Source organism: Lagopus leucura, unplaced genomic scaffold (assembly GCF_019238085.1).
Source record: "Lagopus leucura isolate 7727_CA_CO unplaced genomic scaffold, USGS_WTPT01 Super-Scaffold_100004, whole genome shotgun sequence".
Lineage (NCBI taxonomy): Eukaryota > Metazoa > Chordata > Aves > Galliformes > Phasianidae > Lagopus > Lagopus leucura.
Window position 1 is genome coordinate 5,606,148 of NW_024962264.1, and position 21,614 is coordinate 5,627,761.

Genomic DNA, 21,614 nt, shown 5'->3' on the forward strand with positions numbered 1-21,614 from the left:
AACTGTCAACACCAGTTTAAACAACTCATATTGCAGAACAAAACCATTTCATGTTGTCTAGCTAAATTGCAGATGAAGAAGTTGAGTGTAAAGACGGGTCTCATTTCAGTTAAAAGTAGTTTAGTAGCAAAATGGAAATATTTGTTGCGTTTGGTGACTAGTTCTAGAGCAGTGAAAACCACTCCGGAGGGGAAGGAAATTCAGCAGCGGTTCAATGGTTGTAGTGCACAGAGCTGATCCTTAAGCTGGTGCTGACATGAGTTGCTGCTCCCAGTGGCATCTCCTGGCCCTTCAGTCCCACTGTGCAGGGAAATGGCCCAACTGGCATCTGCCTCTGTGCTGAGATGTCCTAGGGACGCAGACATCTCCTGGTTGTTTGCACATATCTAATGTTATTGAATGCATTAGCTGGCCCATGGGATGAGAGTAGGATGTGTTTTGCTAGGTATTGGGTGATGATGTAGGGCTGTGCGTGTGCTTCTGTTGCTTTGAAAGGGGTGTCACAAACATGTTGAAATCAAACTGTTCTGAAGTGAGGCTGCTTTTAAGCTCTTACCTGCTTTTATGAACCAAAACCTAGAGGCAGCTCTTCATTCCAGCTGGTGTGTGCATAATATTAAAGTAGTTTTCCTAGCTGGTTGAAAAGTTGGGTGTAGCCTCCAATCGACATGGCTTTGTGAATAAAATCACTGATTTTATTCTCTGTTCACTTCTTGGCAAGGAGTCAAAGACATATGTCAGCATTTTTCATATGACTTAAGTAAAGGTAAGCAAGAAAGTGAGCAGATCTGAAATGTAAGCCTCCAATTGCAAATGCTGCATATGAAAACAAGGTTGTGTTGTTTACTCAAAGGATTTTCTCCTTGCCAAAAGACTTATGCTTACAAGACTAGATGTCCCAGCAGCATATGATTAGAATTTGTGATGGCATGTCGATGTCCCTTCCAGAGCTAAAATTTCTAATGCTGCTTCTGGCTTCTGTGTCATAAAATTTAAATGAGACCCTCTAATTCTTTCAAAGTGCCAAAAATATTTTGTAAACAGTGTTATTTTCAGTGCATAGCCTGGGCTTCTGGGATAATGAGATGGCTTAAAGATAGGCAATATTCTGGCTGTAAGCCAACCTATTAAGAGGTTATAACAGAAATATAACAAGTGGGAACTTCTTCCTATATATACGTTAAATCAATTTTGTGAGACAAAGTGATACAGAGCAGCTAGTGATGTGTGGATTTGTCCATACAACATTGACGGGAAACTGTTCAAATACATACAAGATTTTGGTCTCAAGTCTGTCAAGTTGATTCCCTTGACAGTAAAAATTGAATTATTAATTTGAAAAAAATCCAAAAGCTTTTCTCTATTTTTTTTTTCCCCAGCAAATCAAATTTTTTTTTTTTTTTTCCTTTTTTCTTTTTAGCTGTACTTACAGATACAGAAAGATCTCTCTTAACAAGCATTTGCTGATGCGTTTCAATTCCTATTTTCATGTCCTGAGAGAAGAAATCTCAGGATATCCTATGAGGATAGTATTCAGGAATTCAATTAATGTAAATTTAAATCATAATTTTTTTAGATAGTTGTAGGTAGCTTGAGAACAGCTAGGATATGGGCCCAACTGTAGGAAAAAAATTATATATTTTTAATAATATTTTAAAATAATTACTTATATAATATATATATAATATTATATAATATATATATAAATATAAAAAAATATAAGGAATGGAATGTGACTTTTTTTTTTTAACGTTTTGCATTCAGAGTAATTAGGATACATATTCCCGATTTTGTTCCTGATCTCATCTGGTTAATGAAAAGTCTTTACTTCCAGTTGAAAAGGTGTGGAAAAAAGAATTTCTTGAGAATTTGAAGGGAAATGTTGCATAGTGCTTTTTTCTGGTTTTATTTTGATGTTATAGCTTCGTTTGTACAAATGTCAGAGAAAAATAACTGCAAGTTGTGACTCTGTGGTGTATCAAAACCCCATTACATACGTTTATTTTCAAGAAAAGTAGTTTATAACTGAAGTACAGATTTATTTCTCTGCTTTTAAATATAACTGAAGTTCTTGAAAACTCACGTGTTCAGTTTCCTGTTTCATGGGCTTGAAACGGTGCATCTGCTCAACTGTTTTTCTAACTTAGGGTCAAACAGATGAAGACAGCAGCTTGTGATTCTCATTGAAAAGAAGTAGATTAAAAGAAGTTACTTCTATATTTATGCAATAATATGAACAGTGAAGAAAAAATGAGACCAGCTAACCATTAAAATAGGGGCAAGTATCTCACAAAAAAGCATAATTAAAACATATGTTGGGTAATATATTACTCTATCTATAAAATGCAAAGAGTGACTTGCAAGTTTGCTCTGTGAATACTTACCTGGCATTTTAACATACAGTAGGAAGAAGTTAATAGAATTTTGATTTTTCAAAATATCTCAGGCTACTAGGTATGTTTCAGAGAATTGCAAGTAAGATAATGCTGTGCTGTATGTAAAAGGGGTAAATTCGATGGCCAGGATAATTATAGAATTGTCAGCCTTATACTGATTCAGTAAAGATAATGGAAAGCCCGATACAAGATTCATTTGACACAATTAGAAGAAATTATAAGATAATTAATGCCAATTGATATACATTAATAGATGATTGATTTTTCTTAAACTAACTTAATTTCATTTTGCAACTGTTTGCAATTGTAGCATTACTGATGCAGTGGGAAGTATTCATAGCGTTTGACTTGCTAATATCTGGCTTTTCAGCTAAGAAAGCAAGCAAACGTACTGCCATCTCGAACATATTAAGTGGATGGGAAGGACTTAAATTCTAAATTAGGAATCATCTTAGACTGTGTTTTAGTGAGGTTTCTTGAAGCCCAGCTTTCTGCTATTTCACACTTTCTCAATTGCTATCTGACCTTGCTTACTCCCCTTGATCCCAATCTGTGGACTTGCTGTTTTGACCTTGGATGACTTGCCTTGCCACCATGAGCTTGTCTTACGATTGAGACTCTTGGCTGAACCTCACTGCTGCCTCTGAGCCAGGCTCGTGCTGGGGCTGTGGGACAGGACCCTGACTAGTGAGGCCCTGCCCTGCTGGCTGTGGCATCGTGCCTGGCCACCCATCCCTTACGGAGCAGCAGGCTGTCATCAGTGCCTTGACTCAGGTCTGGCTCCTGCAGTTGTTGAGAATAGCCTTGCTGCCATGTGAGAAATACTGTTCATTTGGAATATCTCTCGTGTATCCAAAGGGCAGGTGCTGAATTCCCTCTGTCTTTTCCTTATGTTTTTGCTTGTGTTTTACACGAGCTGGTTGGTTCTTGGTGTTTTATGGCATGCCTGGAGACATAACTTTTAGGTATTCAAGGCATTTAAAAGTCAAATAGTGTTCTTATTCTATGCAGTTTATATGAAGTTCGTCACAGGCTGAGCAGCCTCTTCTCTCTGGGAAGTAGAGAATTCCCAGTTTTAAAGGAAGAAGCAAACTAGAGGGAAAATGATAAGGTTTTCCCCCAGTTCAACTGGGGAAAAAATGAATAATGTGATAATGCACTGCAGTGAGATGTTGAGTTGGAGCATGCGGTGTTAAAAAGAAAGCAGGATAGATTAAAGCTTAATCATCTGAATAGGTGTAAATGAAATCTTTTCTTTAATAAAAGTGCGATCTAGTTTCCCTTGTTTTAATAACATTCAGCCTAATTGCTCTGATTTCTAGATTCCAGTTAGTAAGAGAATGCTTTCTATACCGTGATAATTTTCTATCTTAGAGATATTAAAAATACCCACTATTATCCTTGGGGAAAAAAAATGGACATATTAAGAAGAATGTGCTTATGAAAGTATTCTCCAACATGAAATAGATTTTTCCTTTACAAGCAGTGTGCACTGTTAAAATATTTGTATAGTAAATCAAATGATCTCCATAGGAAGATAAAATGTAGTGCAAATTTAATACTAGTGGAAGGGGTAGGTCTCTAATCACTAAATCCAGTATTTGAAATAAGTATGGAAAAAAGTGCTTGGGAAGGCAATAAACTTCAGAATATTCATTATGTTTGAGCTTCTTAATTGAAATGGAAGTGTTTGAATTAGTCATCTTCAAATACTGACTTAAAAAAGAAATGAGAAAGAAGAAAAGCATACTAAAACGAACCAAAAGGGTTATTTGAAAACACTGCTTGAAAACAGTAGCAACTTTCTTAAATTTCAGAGTCTGGACAAGGCTGACCTTGTTATCCAGAAAGTGGTTTCTATTTGTCATTAATCCTGACTGATTATAAAAATTTACTTTGACCACTTATTTATTCTGCTGCTGTCATTTAGGTCATAACCTTGTAGCAGTGAATTTCAGACTAATTGCCCTATGTTAGGAAGAGAGAATGATTAATGGGAGTTCCTTTTGAATTTTTTCCTTTTTTCTCTTATAAGCAGTCTTGCTTTGCAAGAAAAGTTGAATAGAAATTAATAAATTATATTTTCTGTGCACTTTATTATATTTCTTTGAGAATGCCTTCCTTGCCCTATCATTTGGGTGTAGAGCACTTTCGATCACATCTATCACCTATCTCTGAATTCATCAAGTATCATCTGTGCTTATGAAATCAATCTTCATGCCAACACAGTATACCACTTGAGTGTAATGTTGATTTATATGATGACTTCATAACGTTTCACCTTATCTTCTACCTTTTAAAATGTAAAATAGCAATGTATAATCTTTTTTGCCTGTTACAGTGTATTGAACAGTATTAATACAGCCTCAAAATACATTAATTTGGGATTCATTTTTAGAGCTCAGTGTGTCTTTAATATGTTAGTGATTCATGCGTGAATGTTAATAAACTAACTTATCTGCTTCACTGCAGTTTGTTTTAATTCTTCAGCTATTCTCTGAAAACCAGTTTTGGTATCTGGAAGACGCATGTGGTATCTCATGCTAACTTTATTTCATGCAGTAAACACAATTTTATGGATGGGATTTTCTTCTAGTGCAGTCCAGTGTCCTTTGAGAAATCCTACAGAGCAAAAATTTTGAACCCTAGCCGTTCTGTGTATGTATTACTTGAAGTTGCCTTTGTGCAGAAATAAAGCTCCAACTAGCTATTTGGGACGATGACATGCAGGTTCCTTTTTCCATCTTGGCAGACACCAGGGAAGCTATTTCTGATTTTGATTAGCTACCTACCACGACTTTAAGGCTGGTTGCTTTGGAATGACCTCTACTTAAATTGTGAGGAAACAGAGTTGATTTTCAGCTGCCCCATGCTGACTGCCACTCTGGACTCCGCATTTCTCACGGATGGCAGTGCAGTGCAGCCTGTAGTCAAGGGGCAGGACCTTCCTGGTACTTGTGGCTTTGAATTTGCTTTATGTTATCTTTCTGTTTTGTCCAGGTGCATCTAAGGCATCTGGGGGTCTCTAATGGGGTTAATAGAAAGGGTGAGCTTGGTCAGCTGTGTCTTGGTAAGCCTGAGGGAGATGTAAGATATGGAGATAGGAATTTGGATTTTGCTGTTCCTTTTTCATCTGGGAATAGCTCTGTGGTTTCTGCTGAGGATAAGTTCCTCTAGGTCAGCTCCTGTATTCCTGAAGAAGAGCAGGCCTGATACTGTGTCACAATTCAAATGGTTTTTCTTTGGAGACTTACTGGAAGGAAGAGGATTTAGTTGTGATCTGACTCTTTGATTTTCTTTGCCCTGTAGGCAATCCGGAGTGGGTGGGTTTGTTTGCATTCAGCTGGAGGGCGGGAGTGACAAAACCAACTAATCGAAAAACAAACATCTGTACAATGGGCTAGGAGGAGGTTGCATACCAAAATTTCAATTACAGTCCCATATTGTTCAGTCTGTAGTTAAAGCCTGGGAAGAAGAATACTTGAATAAATCCACAAAAATTTGTATAAGCAGAAAAGTCATCAATTGAAGTAATTCAATCGAGGTTAACACCTTCATCTTGCTCAAAATATTGTCTTTGGGAATCTGCTGAAAACAGCTGTATTGTTAGCTGTATAGTTGTAGTATCAGCCAGTTCTTCCCTAAACTGGAGTTGTTTGTTTGTTTGTTTGGTTTTTTAAACTTGTACTTGAGATTCTTAGAGCGATTTTTGTCCAGAGGTATTAAACCAATTGCTTTTAGCATAATATGTTGTGCAGAAATACAGCTACACACAGCATGATTTCCTCTGAGGCACACAGTCTTTATAGAGCCTTTTAAGTGAAGTTATCTGCTGTCCCTTCCATAACTGTAAAACCTCCTGCACAAAATACCATAAAAATTTAAAAAAAAAAAAAAAAAAAAAAAAAAGCTTCCACGATAAGATGATCATGTATACAGGTGCCTTTAGGGAGAGAGTGACTTAACTATGCCAGGTGGTTCAAATACTCTTCTGAGAAGTATTAGAAGCTTGCTCTGTGAACTGTGGCAGTTGAGTAGCATTATGGTATTTTACTAGTGCCTGCTTTAATGTAATATTTCCAGTGAGGAGGAGTGACATTTGAAAGGAGATTGATGGAATTTGACTAACTAATCAGATCTTGAGAGTCAGTAGAGATAAAAAAATTCTTGCTGCTTTAAGTTGAAATGGGAATTTGATTGTCATGATGATATCAGAAACCTATCATGAGCTCAGGTGCTTCCCATGTTTTTCCAGGCAGGAAAAAAGATCTGTCTTCATTGCAACTACTTTATTTCCTCCTGCTAAAATTCCAAGCGCCATTAAGAAGCTAGTTCAGAAAAGATAATAGTCTTCAGTTACAGTGAGCAAAAGAGATACATTTAACTCCCTCTCTTAAAGGGATTAATGGAAAAATTCTGCCTCAGGGATGTTTTTGAGCATGTGAATTCCTACTGTGGTCTGTGTTACATAGTTAGTTAAGGCTGGTAGGTTCTTGCTGTGTCCTTCCTCAGAGAAATTAGCTAGATCTGTTGTAAGCAAAAATTTTGCGTGGAAGTTCTTCCAGTGATGAAATCTGTTGAGCTGCTTATCCTTCTCAGGATTGCCACTCTAAGTAAAATATTTTTCTGTAGTATGTCTTCAGGATTGTAATAAGATATAATATGATACTGTAACTTACAATTGTGAACAAAATGTTATTTTTGTTTTGTGTCCATTTGGTTTAAATGTAATCAAATGTCATTACAATAAAAAACAAATTAGTGTTTGTGTTGTATTCTTTAGCAAAAGTTACTATTTACTGAGCTGACTGTTATCATAGTGGTAGTACAGGGATTAAACATTCTCTAAGTTGATTTAGTGCCTCAATCAAAAGATCTGTGATACATGTGCAATATGGGTAGAATTTGAACAAGCTGAAGTGTATACTCAGGCCAGAATTAGTTATTTAAAGTAAAGAATGCTCTAACCCAGGAGGCTGGTTGTGAAGAGAAGTACGGACTCCAAATCAAGTTATCTTACAGGAGTTCTAAATAAAGTATTCATTGCAAAATTGGAATCTTATGTTCCAGGTGTATTCTTGTCCTTACGGAATAGATGTCTGATGGTAGCTGTCTTTTATAGTTTGTAACATAGTTTAGATTTTAGCTTGTTTTAGAGAATATGCCCCGCAATTGTAAATGCCAGGCTGGGCTGTGCATCCTGTTTTAGATGAGAGCAGTATTTTTCATAGGTCTTCACCAGTGTAGATGATTAGGTCAAAAAGTACTCATCTTGTTTTCTGGCTTGGATGTGCACAATGCTAGCAAATCAGATTGCTGGCTACGGAAACACCTTTTGTTGTTTTCCCTTATAACTGCAAGTGAAACTAAATGGCGATAACGAGAATTTATTTTCCTCTACTGGAATTTGCTCTACCATATGGAATATCTTATTTTTGAGTTGTCATCTATAGTCATCCCAGATGAATTGCCCCAGCAAAATACAGATGTATTAATATAAAGGCAAATTTAGAGTGAAAATGTGCGTTCTTTAAATGGTCTTGATCTATTGAATTCAGGTAAGATAGAAGGAATGTAGCTTGATATAAAAACAAAAAATAAATAGTTTATATAATATATTAAAAATACATTAATATGTGTATAAAAAGTGTCTGACAACTGCTGTGAAATCTTTTTAAACATAGGGCACTGAAATTATCTCCATACTGATTAAATAGTGAAAAGAGAAAGCACTGATCTCTTGAGACTTCAACGAGCTTGGGCTAACTTTTGAAGTACATATAGAAAATAGGTCTTACCCTTCTTTGACTTTGAGCTGTGCTGAAAATGTTTCAAGAAGAACTTAGGATCTGAAGGCTCAGTAGAAAACTTGAAATTTTGAGGGATTAATGGCTGCATTGAGGAACTGGTTGTGTTCACTGTTTGGATTTCATTTTTTTTCTTCTAATACGGTAGTATAACTTTAGAGATGTGAGTGCTGTATTTAAAACACACAAAACTAAAGAGAGTTGAACGATGAGTTGAATGAGACACTGTGGCATTTTTTAAATGGAATGTTCATATCAGCTTATTGGTGGTGTCTTCATCTAAAATACAAACAGCTGTACAGATAAGCATCTTCTTGTCAGCTTTTTACAGATAATTCATATATTTTCTACCCTTACACTTTGCATTTGATAAACTATTTGATGGTTTCATGTTGTAATTATTATGTAAATCTATGTTGTTTAGGTGCTAGGTACCAAACATATTTGTATCTTAATAGCATACTCAGTTTTATAGTGTATTTAGACAAAAACTTGTTTATATCTGTAGAAAGATCTATATTGTAGGGAATAGATTTGGCTTTTCCTCTTTTAGTGTGTATCCCTGTGTCTATTCCTGCTATTCTGATCTCAGAGTTCTAAATGAAAGCTGTAAACTAATTGGAAAACCTTTTAATTGGAGTTATTAGTGCATGCTATTTCAGCATTTAACTGATAGGTTTATGTATTCTTTCAGTGGTAGTACCAAGAGCTATGTAATTAAGAGTAGCGTGCATGTGAATGACTTAAAAATTTCATACTATTCAACTGGGAATGAGCTTAAATATTTGTAATGTTTTAGTACATTAGCAAACAAAAAATAGATTTTAGAACCTTTCATCTGAATTAGGTAAATGGATGTGTATACGTTCTGGAATTAGATGTAGTGGTTTGCACTATCCATTGCACAATAACAGTATCTTATAAAATATATATTTTCACAAAATCAAGTTATTTTACTGCATTTTGTCTACTTTTTGAGCCCGTTGTTTTGCATCAGGAAACTGGTGTCCTGGGAATAGAAAAAATAAGTCGTAAGAAGTTACCTGCACCAGCCACAGTAACTGTCTTGTCTAATAAGAGCAGTAGTAAAGTAGATGGTGAAGTAATCTTCAAAAATGAAAGTCAGAATGAAAAAATGAAACTAAAAAACAGAGCCTAGGTCTTTTAATGTATTTAAATAAGTCCAGCATAAGATTTATGTAACTAAGTAAGCAGGATCAAAAAATGAGAAGGAAGTTAGATTTTCCCTTGCAGTTTCTGAAAGAGCCTGTTGAATATTTGTCTTCAGATGCAGGGAATGGCTATGCTTGTGCTGAAATATTTTTTTTTTTTTTTTTTTTTCAATAGAAAGAATTTCCTAACCTTGAGAGGAAAGCCATCCATCCCTAGGCAAATGATGTCAGTGATTATTATTATTATTATTTTTTTTTTAAGTAAAAGTTTATCAGTTGTGGATGTAGTCAATGTTCCTAGTGCACATATTAATGATATCTGATGAATTTGACTTGCATGAAGGCTAGAAAATTAGCAAGCTGGGATTCTGTCTTTTGTAATTTACCTGAATGGGCTGCATGCAAGTGAATGCAGACATAGGGTGCTGGACAGATAAAGTACATTATTAAAGTACTGCACATCAGTACGTTAGGTCTCCTTGTGGGAAAGTTCATGTCTGCTCTCCTGACTGTGAGGGAGATTTATTTCTTAAGTTAGGCATGTAGTGCACAACACTGAAGATGTCAGGTTTTTGTAAAGGAGTTTCTTTGCTTCAGTGTGTGTGTGAGGTTGTGTGTTTGTTTTTGTGGTTTTTTTTTTCTTTCTGCCAGATATTCATGGAGTATAGGGATTGAATGCAGGGATAATCCTGCAGTTCATATCTTAAATGAGACCTAGAGAAAACAGAAAAGTAGTTTAAGGAATTCACTTGGAATTCTGGAAATGAACTTCAAAAAAGAAAGAGCTTATATATGTATCAGTATTTAAAACTTCTGTGAGATCCTGCTTCAGCAAGTCACTTGTGGCTTTAAAAAAAAAACAAACAACAAAAAACAAAACAAAACAAAAAAACCCACGATGCTGCCTGATTCCATGACTGAATTTAGTTGGATTCTGCAGATGCTCAGCACTTGGTCAGCTTTTGCCCTTATGGGAAGAGTCGAATTGTCGTTGTGGGTTTACTAATTGTGATGCCATGAAAGCAGTTCTTGCCACTATTTCCTTAAGCTGTTTGATTCTTGCTTAAAATGCGTGTGTTTTCCAGTCAGACAGTTGTCCTGGCTGCATCAGAGGTGCTGAGTAACTGCATTAACCTCGGTGAGCTTTGGCAGTAGGAGGGAAAATAAAAGTCGATAAATGTCTTCCACAGCACTGATGAACTCCAAAGGGCATCAAGAGTGGTGGTTATGAGCTGTGGGAGATAATTTAGTCAACTGTATCTTTCTCTTCAAATTGCCTACTGCCACTTTAACATCACCTAAGTATATTTTAAATCAACTGTCTTTGAATGGTACATGCTGTTTGGGTTGGCATGTGTTTCTGTTGTTGACAGATTCAACAATGTGTTTTTCCCACTGTTATCTCTATATATAGAGAACTTAAAATCACTCTTCATTTTCCTGTACTGGAAAATGCTATTGACTGTCCAAACACTGCCTGATTCTAGAAAAGTAGGATTTGTTTGATCATCTGGCCTATCCAATTTCCTGCAACCCCAGGTTACTTCTTAATTTGCTGGCTGACAGAGGTAAGCCTTCAAAGCTACATAACACGAGTCTGCTAGAGATAAGCATATAGGTGTTTTAATATTTACTTGAACTTCAGTGTTGGTGAGATTCTGGGGTGAAAAGATGCGTTTGTCCCTCTTGTTAGGTGTGGTGTCTAAATATCCGGCACTTGATGACTGCTTAGTTTACGCTTGCAAGACGCCTGCCCTCTTCAGAGAGACTGAAAGACCCTCTCCAGAGTGTTCTGCAGAGACCACTGAGCTTGTGTGGTGCTGGCCAGGAACTGTGTAACTACTGGTTCAGCACTAAGCCCTACTGAAACCTGTGGTCCATTGGCTCTGGCTCAGGGACAGGTAATAGTGTTCAGGACACTTAGGAGTGACCTGATAACCACTGCTGCAGAACAACTTGAGGTTCTTAGATGATATAACTGAAGGATGAAAAAGTCCTTGTGCGAGAGTTAAATTCAGTCTAAACTATGTTGTTGTGATCTAGTCTCTCCATTTACAGCATTTTCCTTTTCTCTCGCCTTCTATTTTTGTGGCTGTACACATAACTCCTTAAGGGTTAGCTAGTAGGTTCACAATGTTGTTATGCTTAAACAACATCAGAGTCTGATGAATGAAATAAAATGATCTTGAAGTTAAATATTTCGTTCGTGGGAATATTCTACTGGATATTCTGAAATATTCTAAATACTGCAAGTAGCCAATGCTTACCACAACATTTTTGAGACTGTAACTTATTTTTCCTGGTTTTGATCAAGTGATGAGAGCAGGACCTTAACCCAAAGGCTACACTATCGAAACTCCCTTAAATTTCAGTGGAATTGAGTTCTTATCTGTGCAAAGACCCTTTGATTTGCTAGTCTCTGATTATTTTTATTTATTATGATTATTACTATATTTTCGATGGTCGAGCTATCTGTGTGTTTGTGTCTGTAAAGGAAATACTTGATTTTCATCTTTGATAGCAGTGGAGATTTTACTTCCCGCAGTCTACATAGCGTGTATCTAACAGAAATGGAGAAAATAAACTTAATCTATTTGAAGTTCACTTTATTGGTGTTATTAGCCATCAATCTTAATAATATCTTAACCCCATTTTTTGTGTGCAAATTTAATAATATTAATATTTTACAGTCTCTTGGAAGTGTTGCAAAACCAATTATAGAAATGTCAGGATTTCCATAGGAAGATAACCTTCCTCTTAATAGTATCAGGGGAAAAAACCAAACTGATAGTGATTAAAGTGTCAGGATATAATTGCATTTTCTTCCAAATAAACTATCAACTCCCAATAAATAATTAAAACAAACCACGTTCCTCAGGATGCAACAGTTCAGTAGCCGTGATTAAAAAGTGCTAGGAGACATTATTAGTTTTTTTAATGATAAATTTTCTCTTATTCTCAGATTGTCTGATTTTATTACCTTACTGTTCTTTGGGGTATATATATATATATATATATTTTTTTTTTTTCAGTTTCCTGGGAAAGCATAACTCATTTCACAGGCTGTAATGAGTTATGTGCTCCATAATGATTTCACAGGTGACCTCTGAATGATCACAATTCTAGAGAAACATGTGAATCTAGACTTAGGAACGATAATTAAATTTGTCAAAGTTTTGGCAGTGTCCCAAGAGTCATAATCTGGCTACTTGATGCTCTGACATGTATATTAAAGAACCTATGTCTCCTTTTTTCTTCAAATTGTCTTTGACTAACTGTTTATTAGATGACTTAGTAAGATATTCAGTATTAACAAAGAACATAAAACCCCAGAAGACCTGGAGAGCAAAATATAGGCTTCTTATTTACTGATGATGAAGCAAAAAATAAGTAGCAGATGGTACATGTTAGTCCCACCAAATACCCCTGTATTCTCTGTCTGGTTGCATTTTTCTTAAACTTCAAGCTTTTTTTATTAGACTCAATAAGCAATGGCTATCACAATGTCATTCTTATGCTCACTCTAAGGGTAGAAGTATGGCTTTTAAACAAGTAATCACATTTTTAAAAAGCAGTGTTCAGTGTGATTAATATCTTTTTTTCAGGACAGCACTTGTTTTTACTCATCTGGACTGCTTGCACAGTTTTCCCTCTAAATGATAGAAGCTGCTGAAAACATACTTAGCTTTTCCTTTAGAAACTGAAGCTCAAACATGAATCTTAGATTTACATTTTGCCTCATTAAGTCCTTTCAACTTAAAAGTTAAAGAGATTAAATCTCTTGAGCAGGCACAAATTAAATGAAAAAGGAGTAGAATGTTTAAAACACATCCTTAACAACATTTGTCAAATTAGTTGGTCTCTGTCAAATCTATTATAAACGTTGTATGTGTTATGACCTGTGAATAGGGATCTAGTAGGTCTGGTTAAGTCAGAAATGTACTATTAATGCCTTTTTGAAATCCAATGTCTAAATATTTGAAAGTAATGTCAAAATATATGTTTGGCTGTGTTGTACTGACCAGTATTATAGGACTTTGGCCACTTGAAGGAATGGAGTCTTAGACACCGGGATAGTTCTTAAGATTTGGGAAATGTAGGTGCCTTTGCAGTTGGACAGCAGTTGGGGAACACTGATCAATATCAGTTTTGGATATAAGCCTTATAAGTCACATAATTATTCCTTTGAAATTGAAGATGATCCAGTTGGAAGAAAGTGAGTTGCAGATTCATACCAAGCACTATAGTTGAAATGAAAATAGGCTGAAAATGTAATAGCAGAATTCAGCTAATTTCAAGGGAGAATTTCAAATCATTATGCAGTTATTCTTAACCACATCTTCTTCTTTGGAAGACCGATTAGTTTACTGAAGATCTATTCGTAAAGCAACTGTTAAATGGGAATTTCCCAGAAAAACAAAACAAAACCCAACAATATTTAGATATCCAGAATTATAAAAGTATGTAAGAGTTGGAGCTACCTTTTTTTTCTCCTTTTTTTTTTTTTTTTTTTTTTTTGGCAAGGTATAGAATGTAATTGACATGTTCCTAAGCCTGGGGTAATGCGGTCCTGAGTAAATGAAACGAACACTTTTAAATCTAGCAAATGAGACCAGCATGTTCAAAAGCCTTCCTCTAAATGAAAACTGATGCCTTCCGTTTCCAAACTTAAACTGAGCATACTTGCATACTTGAGTTAGTGCTTGATCATTGCATGTGTACCTCTTTTCATACTGGTGCGATAAATCAGTTGTTTGCTTTGCAAACTCTTACAATTTCATTTAGATTTTGGAAAGTCAAGTTGGATGCAAGCCATCAGTAAAGAGCACATGGCAGAGATGACTCTTCTATTTCTATATCCCAATTTGAATGTAGTAGCACAGTAACATCTGCTCTTCTGAGTTCCTTTGAGTATAAAGCTTTGCTGAGCATTTATAGTTTACTAAAAATACAAAAAAATAATGCCAATAGCAATGATCAACAGTTCAACAGCTAATGCAGTCCTGAACAACCGCACTGAACAACTGAAAAGAAACCATTAAATGAGGTCTAGGAGAGGTGCAGCTAGGCTCCACCTCTTCTGGTCACACAGCTGAATTGCCTTCACTTGTGCTCCCAGGGCTGACTCAGTTCTTTCCCCAGGTGCTCAATCAGTGGTTCAGGCCGTAACTCAGCAGTTCCCATACACAGGTCAACTAATGAAGTCTAATTCCTACTGGGGAGAAGATAAAGTTTCACAACTGAAATTTTCTGTAGAAGGCTTAGTCTATATTTGGTCTTTAGGGAAAATGTTCTTGGTGTTAATAATTCACTGTTACTGAAAACAAACAAAACTAATTATCACTAGATTGGGATACTTGTCCAGTTGCCCCAAAATGTGTACTTTACAGTCCTCTTACTAAATGCATATCTTTCTTGTCTTTCCTCCTCCAATAATGCATCTGCTCCTGGCAGCAGTTTTCTTCTGCTTACTGTTTCTCCATTTTTTATTTCTCCTACTGAACTTCTTTCCTCTCTTCCTTTCTTTATTGTCTCTTCTTCATGGCAGAAGCTTGTCCATAATGTCTGGACTTTATAATCAAGGTATATCTGTTTGGTGATCAGGACAAGTACTAACACTTATTAATATATGGTAGCTGTATCTACAAGGCTTAGTGTTTGCTGTAGTTTTTGTTCTCCAGAATTCAAAAGGATTCAAGTTGGGAATTTGCAGGAACATTTAGTCCCTTCCCAGTTTCATTGGATCAGTGTGATTATTCAAAGAGTTCGTTCTGAAACTGCACTATGTTAATGCTTGTGTTTATGGTATTCTCCAAGACTTCAGAAAGTGACGCATTCTTGGAAGTTTTGAATGGATTAAGCAAAAATGGATGAGAGGGAATGAATATTTTCAAGTCCCACAGTTCATAGAATTTCGGAGGTACTGAACAAGCTTAGCAGTAAGGAATGCTTAAAGGGAAGTGGTAATGTGCTAGTTTTTTTTTCCCTCCATCTATTTACAGTCAGGCAGTTGTGCATCAAAATTTTATTTTGTCTGAGTTTTGGGAGAAGTGTACTGTTGCTTAACATGTAGAAAACAGAGAACTGAGTTATCTAGCATTTTTCTGTTGCTTCAACAAGGCCTGTTGATGGTAAGTCTGAAATAAGCTTGTGAATGAATTGAAAGAGAGGACTGAACTTTTTCTACCTCTGGACTAGAAAAACAGTTGCCCACTGGAAGCGTTGGGAATGAAAACCAGAGCTGTTGCAGTGAACTTGTCTGTCCTTGTAGAGGTAGTGCACACAGGCCAACAACATCAGAGCATAACAAAATGGCTGATGGGATAATTGTGGTTGCCTTTCCTTGAGTACGTGTAGGATGAGGCCACCTACCACTACAGAACCTTCTCTATGAGGCCCAAACATAACTGGCAGAAATGTAGTGTTTATACGTATACTTATTAAATTATTAATCTTCTCAGCAGGTGAAAAAGATCAGATCTCAAACTTGTGAAGTAAAAAATTGATGCTCTTTTTTACTTGTACATTTATATTTTTGTGATACAAGTAATTGGTAGTAGAAGTCTTCTGGGTTTCTTGTTCGCTTTTTAATAAAATAGTATGCCAATAGCTGTGTGGCTGATCTCAGATTCTGGAGGGTGTCTTTGTTTTGATGGTGTTTCCACATGCAGAACACAATCACTTCATCAGTGACAATTGTGTGGTAAAAAAAACTTTGTGTGCTGTCTAATTGTGTGATCTTAAATCCTGTGCCCTTTGGGAGCTTGAGTATTTGAATTAAATTTTTCTTCCTGAGTAGTGTTTTAATCTTTTAACATCTTGTTTGCAAGGGCATAGCATTATTCCATCCACAACAGAAGCCAGCAATTAGGCTATTCAGAAAGATGGTTATGCTTTCAGTATGAAAGATAGAGGTTTCTTCATCCAGGGTGAACTCAGAGGATCGCTGCAGCAGGAGTCGCAGGTTCAGACAGTGAGCAACCAGAACGGAGTGAGGCATCTGGAAAAAAAAAAAACCAACAAAACCACAAATGGGCTGAGTATTTGATTTGTTCTTGTTTTCGCAGGTTAAGTGATGTAGGCATAAAAACCAAAATGTTCAGTTTGCAGCACCTACATTTGTCCTAACAGGCCCTGTGCATAAATAGATTCAGTGAAGTGTTTAATGTAAGAGCTTTCCTATGTTTGCATTGGGCAAGCACATGTTTCTCAGCTGTGAGTGCAAATACAGTCCATTATTTTCTGAATGGACTTGAAATTCACGAATACAGCAAACACCCAAGATGAAGTGGATTATCTCTTTCATTTTCTATGCCCGCTTTTCACCTTAGCAATCTTCTTTCCCTCTAACTTATTTTTATCATCTTTATGTTATTTCCACGCGTATACAAAGGCTTCACTGTATATAGCTTTCTTGTTATGCCCTAATGTTCAGAGGTTTGTGGAACTGTTTCAGAAGATGTGAGTATACAGGATCTTTGAAGTCTTGCACAGAATGAAAGGAGTTGCAGTGCTTTTACCAGTGCTATTATTTTGATGAAGTGATGCATCTTTTGATCCAAACAGGCTATTCTGCAGTCTGTGAATCTGATATGTGAATTTTTATTTCTAAATGTTTATCTCTTTCTAAGTCTATGTGACTGCACAAAAAGTTTTGAAAGAGCTTTTTTTGTGTCTGTGTGCTTTGCTTTGTGTGGTGCCAATGGACGCTTTCTAAAGTAGCATATGTTGTAGCATTGTGTGGCTGATCTGTATGGATTACCATAGCCTCTTAATCTGTACATAACTATCTTAAAAGCTGTGTTAAAAAGCTGAAGTGTAATATTTAGAGCACTTTCCAGGTAAATGTGTAATGTATATCTTAATGTGCTAACCATAGCTGCAAAGACAATTCACAAGTAATAACAATAAAAAAAAGATGAATTGCTTAAAGACCATCATATTAGCAGAACACCGTACCTGCAATTTTATCTGTGCTATTTCTCCTTTTTTTTTCTTTTTTCCTACCCTCCATCTCACAGTTATCACACCTGTCAGCGTATAATTTTACTGGCTTAACAGATTTGTTTAAGTTCAGAATTGCAGTTGACTCCCATTGAAATCACCTTTATCTTGACATCCTAAATGCGGGTGCTGAGGCCGAGTTCAGTCTGCTAACCACAACTTTTAGTGGTGGCGAATGGAGAATTAACCATTGGTACGTCAATGAGGATGCATGTGGCTCAGATCAGGCAGATCTTGTGACTGGGAATAATTTGAAGCAAACATCACAGATTTCTGTTTTATTCTTAAAGTGTGTTTGTTCTGCAGTTCCCTGTGCAGTTTGGCAAACCAGCGCTAGGCCATGCCTCCCAGGGCAGCATCAGTACAGTCTTCTGCATAGCTGTACAACTTCCTCATAACCATGTGGTGTTTGATGTAACAGTGTAGGGTTCCTCTGAAAGTAATGCCTCCTATTTGTTTCCGTGGAAACTGCAAAGAGTATAGTAACACTAGTTGATAGAGCAAATGATCAGCTACAAAGCAGTATTTTTCAAGTCACCTCCATTAGCTGTGTATGTTCATTGGCCATGAACAAGAGCCTGCATGCTGCGCTTGTAAAAATTTGAGCCAGTGGAGGTGTGTCCCACAGTTGCCGCTGCTGAAACACACCATCCACTGTTTGATCTCCATGAACTTTCAGCAAGTGTCGATGAATGTCAGAGGGTGCTATTTTTTCCACGCAGAGGAATTCAGTGGCACACCTTTGCTTCATCTGTGATCCATATCAGATGATTTTTGTCAGAGTGCCGCTCTGCTGCCATTAGGCACGTGGCAACAAAATATAAGAGGATACTGGCAGGAAGGTTCAAAATCTACTGCCATATCATTAACTTCTTCCTCTGATGTTGTGGGCCAACGTGATCAAATAGAAAGCATTATTTTTGGAGCTGAGCTTCTATATTAAATATAGCCCTTCCACCGTGGGTGTTACACTCTCATACTGCAGGCGTAGTCTGTCATTTAAGATCAGCCAACTGAGAGGCAAAGATAACTTAAAATTATTCATATCTTGTATTCTGTCTCAGCAGTTCTGTCTAAGAAACTGCATCTCAAGAAAGAACTTCATTCTTGATCTAATTCTTCTGATTTTGTAACCGCCTGTTGCATTTGTTTTCAATCTGCGTGCTATACAGGCAGGTTTGCAGAGATCTGAAGGGAAAAAAATTGCGAGGCAAATTTTGGTTCACTGGTTCCATACTTGTGGTACTGAGGCAGAGTTCTCTGCTTTGGAGCTCCAAAATTTGTAGTGATGTGGCTTTTGGACCAGGTGAGTCTTAGACTGCAGGTGCCCCGGACACCTGTGCAGAAGTACAAGTACAGGTTTCTCATGCACCAGTCAGGCAATAAGTCTTTGTTCACCAAGGGCCAAAAACAATAACTGGGGAATGTTATTTTTTTGTATTTCACCTTATTTTTTGCACTATTTTAGCATAGAAAAAGAGTCTGAGTGCCAGAATTGATGTGGAGAAAATCACAAGGAACTCCGGTGATGCCAAATTAACTGTGGAAAATTACCATGACTTTTTTTCATTTTTTTCACTGACTAGAGATGTAAAAAGTGTTTTAATAATCATAAAATGATCCTCATGCACATTGCTCTTCAGTGCTTCCTGGATGGAAAGCTCAGGAAGTGTTGAAGCTAACAGTAATCTTGTTGCCAACGGTTTTTGGCTGCCAGCACCAGCTCAGGTTCTCTAAATAGACACAACCAATTAGTGGTGTTTCCCATCCTGCTTATGGATGTAAGTGATTTCCAACAGAGAACAACTCAGAGAGGTTGCTGCAGGATGAACCAATTACCAACATCTCATCGGCAAGGCTGGTAGCGCTGCTTGAGCTGTGCAAAGCTGGAAGCCGTTCTCACTCGCTACTGCGTGCCTCTGTTTTACAAGTTTGTATGCATTTCAGTGACACCAGAAACTGTATCTGGGAAAATAATGCTGTGATAGTGATTTAAAATGCTGTTTCAGCAATGCATTATCACCTTTAGTTACAGTGCTCATAGCACAATTGTAGGTCAAGTAAGCAGGATCTGTATCCAGCATATACATGTGTTCCTTTTATCTCCATCGTGTCTGTCTTGTTAAGTTTAGCCTGCTGATAAACGTGCTTTATGGAGACAGTCCTGTAATGCAGAATTGTTGTCTACTCGTTTTCATAATCCTTCCCAAGTGGCTACATCTTGTTTACTTGCTTGGTCTTCTGAACTGCTTGGTTTAGTTCATAGTAACTTACTACAAATTATTCATTATTTACTCTTACATCAGTTATTTATTTACTACCTTCTTGGCAGCAAAATCGATCTTAGAAGGTAAAAGGACCAGGGCTGTAATAATGACTTGTTTTCAGATTAGTCTGTGTAAAGACAAGCAAAAAGTTGTTACAGGTCGAGAGGGCTGTGACCCAGTTAGTGGGTCTTACAGGCCACAGCATCGTTAGATTTAGAAACAAAAGTCCTCTGAAACATGCAGAAATAAAAAGTAGATGTTCAGTTGAAACTTTCAGTTACTGCTGCTCAAATTGTTTTCCCTCACCTCTTGGTATTATAATACAACTTTTTTTTCTATTAACATATGAAATACATTTTTTTCTGAATTACAGTCGGGCACAAATCTTGCTGCTTCTGTTTCTAATTGTGATGTCGCCAGGTTGTCCAAATAAATAAATTCAATAAGTCACGTAAAAACCCGTCAGCTGAAGATCTGTTCACTCCATTGGTTCATTCTTTTGTTTTATATTGTCAAGCTAATCACTTGGAGAGCTCCTTTCAATGCATTAGCTACTGTCTAGCATAGCCTTTACTTGAAGCACATAGAGGTTAGAGACGCTCATGCTGCTTCATTAAATCTCTGTGGTCAAAATTTTAATGGAAAGTAAAAGGAATTTTGTATCTTCGGGGACTATTATTGCCTTTAACCATTTTGGATAATTAAAATATGTAAGTTAGTATTGCTCAGTTCCTTTTAATACTTTCAGTGGTCTGGAAGCAATGTTTTTTTATTTATTTTTAGTTCATGCTATATGTATATAGAATACTTACTGAGCTTACATAGTAGTTTTTGGCAGTTTGAACATAATTGTTAATTAACTTCTCTGCTTAAGTTCCTACAAGCTAAATTGTAGTCGATGAGAGGTAATGCTGAAGACAATAAATCCTGAGGCTATTTCATAAGCATAGTCATTTAACTTAACTTAGATTCTCCGTCAATGGAGAAAAATCAATTCTCCAATGCTATATTATTGTGAATTTCAATACCATGTTCTGTATTTAGAAATAGGATGGGATTCATACGAATGCATGTAGGAAGGAAAGAATTGGATATTGTATGGGAAGCCCTGATGCACATGGATCTTTACAAAAACTGAGGTGTCAACAGACCTAGCCCTGCAGATATAGAACAGGGTCTGGTATTGTGCCAATACTCTGCATTAATCTTTAAGTATTTTGCAGAAATAACTGAAATGCCTTTCTTTCAAAATCTGTATTGTTAATAGTGAACACTGAGCAGAGAACTGAGTTTCACAGTGTGGTGTGGCTTATTAGAGTTAATTATAGGGGATTGCAATAGCAGTATTGAACATATTTTCCCGAAAGGATAAGAACAGTAGTTACCTGTTGTAGAGTTTAATTGAATGCTTAATTTATTCTTCAGAAAGATGTCTGTTCTCTCTAGAGAAAACACTGGTTGAAGTTTAAAAAGTACTTGTTCTCTGATCTCAAAGAACAAATAGCCCATGTCGTGGTCTCTCAGACACAAGCAGCTGTTCTGCCTTCTGAAGTCTGAACCACACAGCTTTCCTTGGGAAGAAAAGGAGAAAAATAAAATAAAATAAAAAAAAGGGGATCCTGGCCATTCTGGTGTATTGATGCTTCGGAATCTCATTCTGAGTGGAGAAGGTTCTGTATTTAGGAAAAGAGAAGGGAAAACTGTAGATTGTGATTGCTGCATGCCTAGTAGTTTTGACGGCATGGGACTTTTCAAACAAAAATGTGAAGAATTTGAAAGCCAGCTCTGGGTAATGTGTTTTTGTCCAGACAACGCTGTTACCTCCAAACTGACAGTGATCTCAGGCATGCCTGCTCAAATTCATTGAGCAGAATGCCAAGTGGGAAGAACATGGAGTTTCCTCAGAAATCTCTGAATGGCTGGGAATTCTGAATTTCTGCTGCATCTTCTAACCAACCTTGCAGAAAC